This window comes from Primulina eburnea, chromosome 13 (assembly GCF_022965805.1).
Source record: "Primulina eburnea isolate SZY01 chromosome 13, ASM2296580v1, whole genome shotgun sequence".
Lineage (NCBI taxonomy): Eukaryota > Viridiplantae > Streptophyta > Magnoliopsida > Lamiales > Gesneriaceae > Primulina > Primulina eburnea.
Genome location: NC_133113.1, coordinates 27638161 through 27646344, shown reverse-complemented (window position 1 = coordinate 27646344; position 8184 = coordinate 27638161). Strand labels below are relative to the sequence as shown.

Here is an 8184-nt window from a genome sequence, read left to right as displayed (position 1 = left end):
TTTTTTAAATGTTTTTGGCAACTACTGTTTATCCTTACTTTCATCATGATCATATATTTTAGCTACAATAAATTTTATAAATTTTCTTTAGTTCAAACTAATAAAAATTAGTTGAATCATAATCAGCTTGAGCTCGATTATTTCAAGCATCATGTCAAGATCAAGTCGAGCTCGGGGATCAAATAGAGTGCCTCAGAGAACTAGCTAGTAATGTATCATGTCCTAATAAAAGCTTGGACTTTGGCAAACCAGGCAAGGGTAATAAAACAAGAACTGCCATAATTTGAAAGGACCCAAATCCAAAGATCTGAAACAAACAAAGAAACAACTGTAAATTAAACAAGCAAACATACAAAACCAACCGGTCTCCCTAGCTATATCATTGCGCACAATTTCTATAGATTACAAGGCCCTGAAACAACTGCAAGTAGAAAACAGGACTTCACCCGTATCCGGTTTTCATAATCGAACAGCCCCTGAACTTGTCCGATAAATAGATAAAATCACAGCTGGAAAGCAAACATCAGAAACATACAGCTTAGCTCAAGGAAGATATTGCGTCGTGTTTCCATCATAATGCCCACGTAATTTCAGCTGGAAGTCTTAGTCATAGCAAGCTTCGAGCTTGCTCGCTCTTAAAACTTCCAGACCAAGTTACTAAAACACGGATTTGATCAGTGCGTAATATCGGATATACCAGTCACTGGAAGAGTGGCGGTTTGGTGAAATTGTTGGACCATTTTCTTGTCTTGTGGGATATCTTTTGCACTTTGCTCCAGCAGGCGAACTAATGAGATAAAGATCTCCATCCTCGTGACGTCCCTGTTAGCCTGTTGACACAAAGGACGTGTAATGTAATGAGAGAAGCAATTGATTGTTACTTTCACTGTTCATAACGAAGGCGTACCTCAACAGCAAACCGAGCCCAAATCTTGTCATTACGAGTTTCCATGACCCCTTTCAAAATGGTTAATCCAAGTCCTCTAATTATATCAGCTATTTCCAAAAATAAACCACTTTCTTCACAGAGCATCTGTCGCACAAACATCTTTGAGCTTAATATTAATGCAATGGTTTATGGTTTAGGGAAGAACATCAAAAGACGGCTGTTATTACCTCCACGAGCATTTGACGGGGTTGATTTAGATCCTCGACTATAATAGGACAGACCATGGATTGCAAGCCTATTTCATACGCCCATGTCGCTCCTCCTTCAAAGTTTTCCTTCAGTAGCAAATTGCCATCCTTGCCAATTAACTGAAACTTAAATGAGATAAGCACAAGAACATCAGTTCATCAAAAAAACGTCCATCCCAACAAGAAGCCCAGAATCTTGTGTTCGCACCTTGGATTCTCCAGTTTGCTTCAGCTTATCTGCATGTTTGGCGACACTTTGCAAGAAAAGCATGTGTTTTATGGTCCGTTCCAGAAGAGAATCAATGCTGCACTGTTAACACAACAATGGGAGTATGAAACAAGTACAACAAGTTAAATAAAAGGTCGGCTAAACTTTACACAAAGAAAATCAGAAAAAATGGACTCTTAAACAGGAAATATTACCTTTGCACCATTTGGGACAAGCTCCCTCAACTCCTTGACACGATCTTGGATCATTTGGCGATCTTTTGGCCTAGGTCTCGGATTTTCTCCTGGTTTAAGCCTCTTACGATTTGTTTTGCTAGTTTCACTTGGTTTCTTAGAACATCCAGTAGACACGCTGTTATCCTGCTTCGTGTTTTGACCCTTTTCAATCCAGGAACTTATTTGCGATCCATAAATTGAACTACCCGGGGAATATTTCTCGTTCTCTTCCTTGGAAGACAAGGTTCTCAATGGACAAGAACTCATTGCTCCTGCCTTCGCCAAATATTTTGGAACACCAAATAATTCTCCCTTCACCTGGTCATACCGCCCATAGGGGAGAAGTGAACCATTTGGTGCAGAAGAGGTGCCTGTATTTGTCAATGATGTCCTGCAAGAAACACTGTCATTTGTGCACTGTGTCACAGTAGGTAGTAACATTAGAGACAACAGCATCCAAGAGATGGTCAGTGCCAGTCGATAAAATCGCACTATCCGAGTTTCCTTGTCTAGTACCATGTGCTTCCGAAGAACCCAGACTCTTGGAACAAATATTATTGTAACCGGATATATGATTATTTGGGCTCGATTCGTCGCTCACACAACTACTCCAGCAACTACGGAACATTTTATTCTTAAAGTCTGTACCCAAAATATCAAACAAATCGTCTCCTGATTGAAGTTGAGCACATGGATCATCATACTTGGAATCATTTGTAGAATGACTCATATTCAGATGCTTATTGTGTTGAGGTAGGGAATTATCACTGATTCTATTTATGTTTTGTCCAATTTCTTCGTTACAAGCAAAGAACTCACTTTGTGCACACTTCTTGTCCAAGTGATGAGGTTGGTTTACAGAGCTATAACCCAATAACGAATTTGCCATCAAATTGTCGACAGAAACAGAGAAAGAAGACTCCATTTTAGACGAATTCACATTTCTATGCCCAGTAGAAGCTGAACACTTGGAAGCAATATTTTCATTACCAGCCCTGTTTCCATCTGAACCATAACCTATTAATGATGTTTTCGTATTTTGAATTGCTAAAGATGAACTGCCAGAAGGTAAACCGAAAGAGGGACTTGGGACAAGAAGAGAAGCATGTTGGTTCCTCCATATTTTCGTATTTGAGGGGATAAACGGAGTTGAGCTACCAACATAGTTTAGGCTGTCAGTAACGAAAGAAGAGGCATTGATTGTATCTGATTCGAAAAACGGGTCACGAGGAGTAGAATTTCCAAGACATGCTGGACCCCCGAGTTTTGGGCCAAGTTCTTTTGATGCATAATTGTCAGACAGTAAGGTACCAGGTATGTTTCCCAGCTGAAGAACTAGCGATGTTACGTTGTTAATAAATCCCATGTTCTCCGATATCTGAGACAGTACACAAAACCTTCATTTTAGGAAGTCAAGTTTTTATGATCGTGAAAGTTATATGGAAATAATCAACTGGAAAGGACATACCGACAAGTAGGATCCAAACTGAACAACACCATGAGGAAGAACAGGAATAACGACAATCGTCTGTTCAACAAAAAAAAACAGAGAGAAGTGGCTAAAGGATAAAATAATGGCAACAAAAATTAAAAGATCAACTGTGACAAAAACTTAATCTTGATACCTTAATGCCAGCTGATAATTGTTGGCACACCTCTTTCGCAACCTAGAAGGCCACAAAAAGATAAAGGCGATTATTCCTATGACGGCTACAGCAAAACACTCGGTACTGGAAACCCCATGAAGAATAAACAGTATTCCAAAGTTAACATGGTAATTGCACATTGAATGTTTTAGCTTATAACAAGCAGAACTGAGCCTATATTATACCTCTGACGGATTGGATTCTCCATAATAATTCTCAGATAGTATCCACTGATGATTACCAGTAAATGCAACTCTTCCAACTAATCTGAAAAAACAAATCAGGCTAGTATCTAAGTATGTTTAGAGAATCTTATTGCAATCCCAGCACAAGTAATGCACAATATTAGATTTATTTACCCTTTGCCTACGATATTAACATGATTTTCCATCATCATCTTGTTTACTAGCAAATGAACAGTGTCCTGTGCTCGGACACCAGAAGGCAAATTGCAACTTTCCTCTGAAACCCAAGAATTACCGAAATCTTGGAAAACAGTTTCCAGATTCTTGTTTCCCGAAACAATCCACGGATGTCTCCAATTCGAATCCATTTCATAATAACATTCTTCCCAAATTAAAAGCCTGCAGATCGAATTTTAATAGCATTTTAAAACTTTTAGAATATCATATAAACACCAAATGAACTCGTGTTGAAAACTTGAAAATGTTCAGAAAGGGAAACATGATCCAGGGAGCTAGAAAATTGGTGCAGACAAGGACACTATCAGAAACGAACAAATTCTTAAACAGGAAATCATAACAGTTGAAAGGTTTTTTTCATGATATTAAAACAAATATATTTGTAGCCTTTACTAAGATTCCCCTAGACAAATTGAATGGACCAACCACAAAAGTCCAAAGTTAGAAAACGAAAGTTATCTGATCACAAAGAGAAAAAAAACGACAAGCGTACCGAAATAAATCTGTAAAATGTCAAATCAAAATCTTGATTACCGCTGAATTGGGATGCTTTAACTGTATATGACAAGTAGTTAAAACACATAATTACGGATCAAGCATCATACTGTTGTCATTAAATTTGACCACAATTTGTTGGGTTGCACTTGGCTCGCTCTTTAGATGAAGGGAAAAAGAACGTGTGGATCTCATCTTTTTATCACCTTATTTGTTCCCCGTCATGGTGGTAAGCACAAAATTTCAAGAAAACACAGCATTGTTGCATTCAAAGTAATCAAAAGGCAACTGGAAATGGAGCATATTAAATTGCCTCCATTCGTAATAAAATTTATAATGATCACCAAATAAAATTCAAGAATGAAATATAAGTTTATGTTCAAAGAAACAGAGGCTGCAAAGTTGCAAGGAGGGGAGAGAAAGGTTGTTTCCCCCCCCCCTTCAAATCCTGAACAAAAAGATTAAGACAAGGCTTGATTTTGACAAACTTACTTGGGGTTTTGGTAACCAAACTTCCAGAAAACTGCATAAGACCACTGGTTGACTCCACAGAGAGTCTTCAAAGCCTCTTTCAACAGGTACCCCATGCTATAACAACTTAAAAGAGCAGCAACATGCGCCGACGAACAGCAGAATATTCTTGAATTTATCTATAGAAGAAAATGTACCGCGAGATTCAAATTAGAACTGAGAGGACAAAGGAATATCGAACTATTCCCCCTTAGAACGAGACCGTTTTCATTCCTTTTCCTTTTCTCTTTCCACGATATATTAGTCTAGCTTCCTCTGCAAGACGCACGCCCAGCCTGTTGTGTTCTCAACCCACCGCTCCCTTTCCTCTCCGGTCCCAAATCCCCTATTATCATGCTCTTGCAACCCATTCCTCTGAAAATGGAGGAGCGTTGAAAAAAGAAAGAAGGTTATCGAAGTGTAAGAAGGACCGCCGCAAGTTGGAGATCCTTGGGCGGATCCTACACTATCCCACAAGCTTTAAGCTCGCAGTTAACCACGAGAACAAGTTTTTCCATCTTCAAATAACAGATTATATGTGAGTTTTTGTACTAGATTTCAAGTGTAGAAGCAAAGATCGGAGCTTTATGCAAGTTTAGTCGGAGGGATAATGTTGCTTTCTAGGGCGAAGTGAGTATGTATGTAAACTACGTATATGAATGAATGATGTCTGTGTACTGCTTTTGCTTTTGTTACACTACTTGACTACAGGTGAGGGTGACGGATGGGATCGGTGGGAGTGCGCTAAAATGCGCCGTGATGATTGATCAATGAGAGATTTGGGTGACGAAAACGGGCCTGGAGTTTGTGAGGAATTTCCATGGCTGCCACTGGTGGGAGGTGGGTTGTGTGGGGTGTGTTTTTTGTCGGCTTTTTTTCCTGTTGGTTTTCAACTAATTTCAGGGAGAAGGGGGTCGGGGAGGGGCAGTCAGAATTGTGTGTGTGTGTTTTTTGGGACTGAACAAAGAATCTTGGAATTGGTTCAGTCAAGAACTGTCTTCTTTAAATTATAACCCCAAAAGCTGAATTTAAAATGAATATACAGACTTATCTGATGTCTTCTTGCAATGATTCGAGTTCGAGTCCTCCTATCTGTTAAATTTATTTGCAAATATCGATATAATTGATGAATTTAAAATTTATCATAATAATTAATAAATATATATAAATTAAACCTGAATAAGTTTGATATTCGCCCAAATTTAATTCATTCAATTGAATACGTTTATTCTATTTGTTGAAGAGAATGTTTCTTGTGAGACGGTCTCACGAAGCTTTATCTATGAGACGGGTCAATCCTACCGATTTTCACAATAAAAAGTAATACTTTTTTAATGGATGACCCAAATAAAAAAATATGTCTCATAAAATACGATCAGTGAGATCGTCTCACACAAATTTTTGCTTTTATGTAAAATATTACAACTTCTAATCAATATAACCAAGTTGCGTCGATATCGATGACTTATAATTTATCCATCGATGTGTTGTCTTATATCTTAAAAATAAAATATCAATAAGGTTGTTGAAACGTAATAAATGTTGCAATACCTGGTAGTACGGAACATGGTTCGAAGCAAGAGGAATAAGAATTTTTAGTTGTACGATTGACCCACAATGCTATTTCCAATTTTGCCATCTTATGAAGAATTCAGAGGCTGTCCTCTGGGGAAAAATGGTTATTGCCCAACGGTGGAAGTTGGTGTCCTGGCGTTGAATTCCCAGTTGTACCCTCGTTCTTTGCTCAAAACTACGAGAAGGCAGCATATCTTGAAAAACAGGAGTCTATCTCCACCGCAGGATCTCTGTCGGGTCAGGACCACGAAACACTGGACAATGACGCTAATCTTTTGTCACTTCGTTTACCTTTTTTATAAAAAAAAATCTGATATATATTTTAATTTATTTTATTTTATTTTATTTCTGGGGTGGGTTAACTAAATAAATTTAAACTAGATTTTGAAAGTCAAGTGAATTCCCAAATTTTTTATTAAATTAGATTTTGTTTTTTTATTGCGAAATTATAGTTTTTTGGTTTTTTTTTCCTTTAGGGTGATGTTTTTTTTTTTCCTTGTCATATGTTAGGTAGTAAATTGACTTTTTTTAAAATAAATAAATCTATAGTTGAGCAAATTCATGCATTAATGAAAATAATATTCAAGTGATATTCGATTGAAAGATTAAGATGTAATATTCAAGTAAACTTCGTATGTCGTTCTCATAAACTCGTGGACTCGACTAATTAATTAGTTTTTTTAAAAAAATTAATTACTTCAAAATCTATGTGTTGGGGCACGTCGACGTAGGTGAGCTTTAGTTATTCACCATTTAATTTAAATACAACTAACATTTCATATATATTTTATAATCCTTGTAAGAAAATTGTGAGTTTGATACATATATCGACTAAATGTTGTTAAAAATAGCTTCTTTAGCATCGAAATTCGAACACACTTGTTGTTTTGAAAAAAAAAAACTGTAGTTAGTAGTAACGATATAATTCAAATCTTTACATAGAACAGTAGCACAAACGTCATATTTCGATTGTTCTACTCAATAAGTACAATTATCGCACTCAACAATCTCTTTCCAAATAATTACACTATTTATCATAATTGAGAATCATATTCTCATCTTGACTCTGATACTAATTCTAGGATCGAACTTGTTATTTATCAAAATTTATAGCCGATGATGACGATATAACATAAATCTTTTTAAACTATAAATTAACTCAAACAGTATAAATAGTTTGTTTAATTCAATAAAAATAATTATTACACTCCATATCTTTTCCTTAAAGAGAGAATTGAATATATATATATATATATATAAAAACCTGTGAATCTGTGTTTTTTAAATTCCAATACATGCATATAATTATTATGTATGATGGAAACCTGAAAAGTCGCAAATACTGTAGAATATTGTTACTTTCTAAATTTTTATATAAAATTAAATATCACAAGGACTCTCCACGTTAATGATGATATTCTTCGGCCCTTTTCCTCCCAAATGATTAGATGCGCAATTGTACTAATTCAAGCATTTTACTAATAAACTCGCAGACTAAGTTTCTATATATTTAAAAAAAAAAAAAAAAAAGGATCGAGTTTTATTTTCTTTCCCAGACAGTGTGATTAATTCCTTTTTTCCTAATTTTTTTAAACTCCAAATATATATATACATATATATATATATATAGTAATTGTGTATTTTTCTTGGGAGATTCAAGATTGCTTTGAGCCCATAAAGTCCCCCCACTCTATTCCTACCTATGCATTTTTCTGAATGGTAAATGCCTGATGTCTGAAGGCACTTGATGCAAGTGTTACATTTTCGAGTCCCAAATTTAGGTCTTCTTTTATTCAAACTTTATTTCATTTTAATATGTTTGTAGGGCATTATGAGTTTCCATTCTCAGGCATTGCGCTCTATGAAGATTTTTTTTAATATTAATCTTTTTAATTGTGTTGCAGAGATTTTCGTTGTAACTGAATCTCATATTCGAAATTTTTCCAAACTCAAAA

At 36.0% G+C, this 8184-nt stretch overlaps 1 pseudogene; it reads right to left on the bottom strand.

Annotated features, from left to right (window-relative positions):
• Window positions 1–255: 255 nt before the first annotated feature.
• On the bottom strand, window positions 256–5605 carry LOC140808894 (transcription factor LHW-like; annotated as a pseudogene).
• Window positions 5606–8184: the final 2579 nt, after the last annotated feature.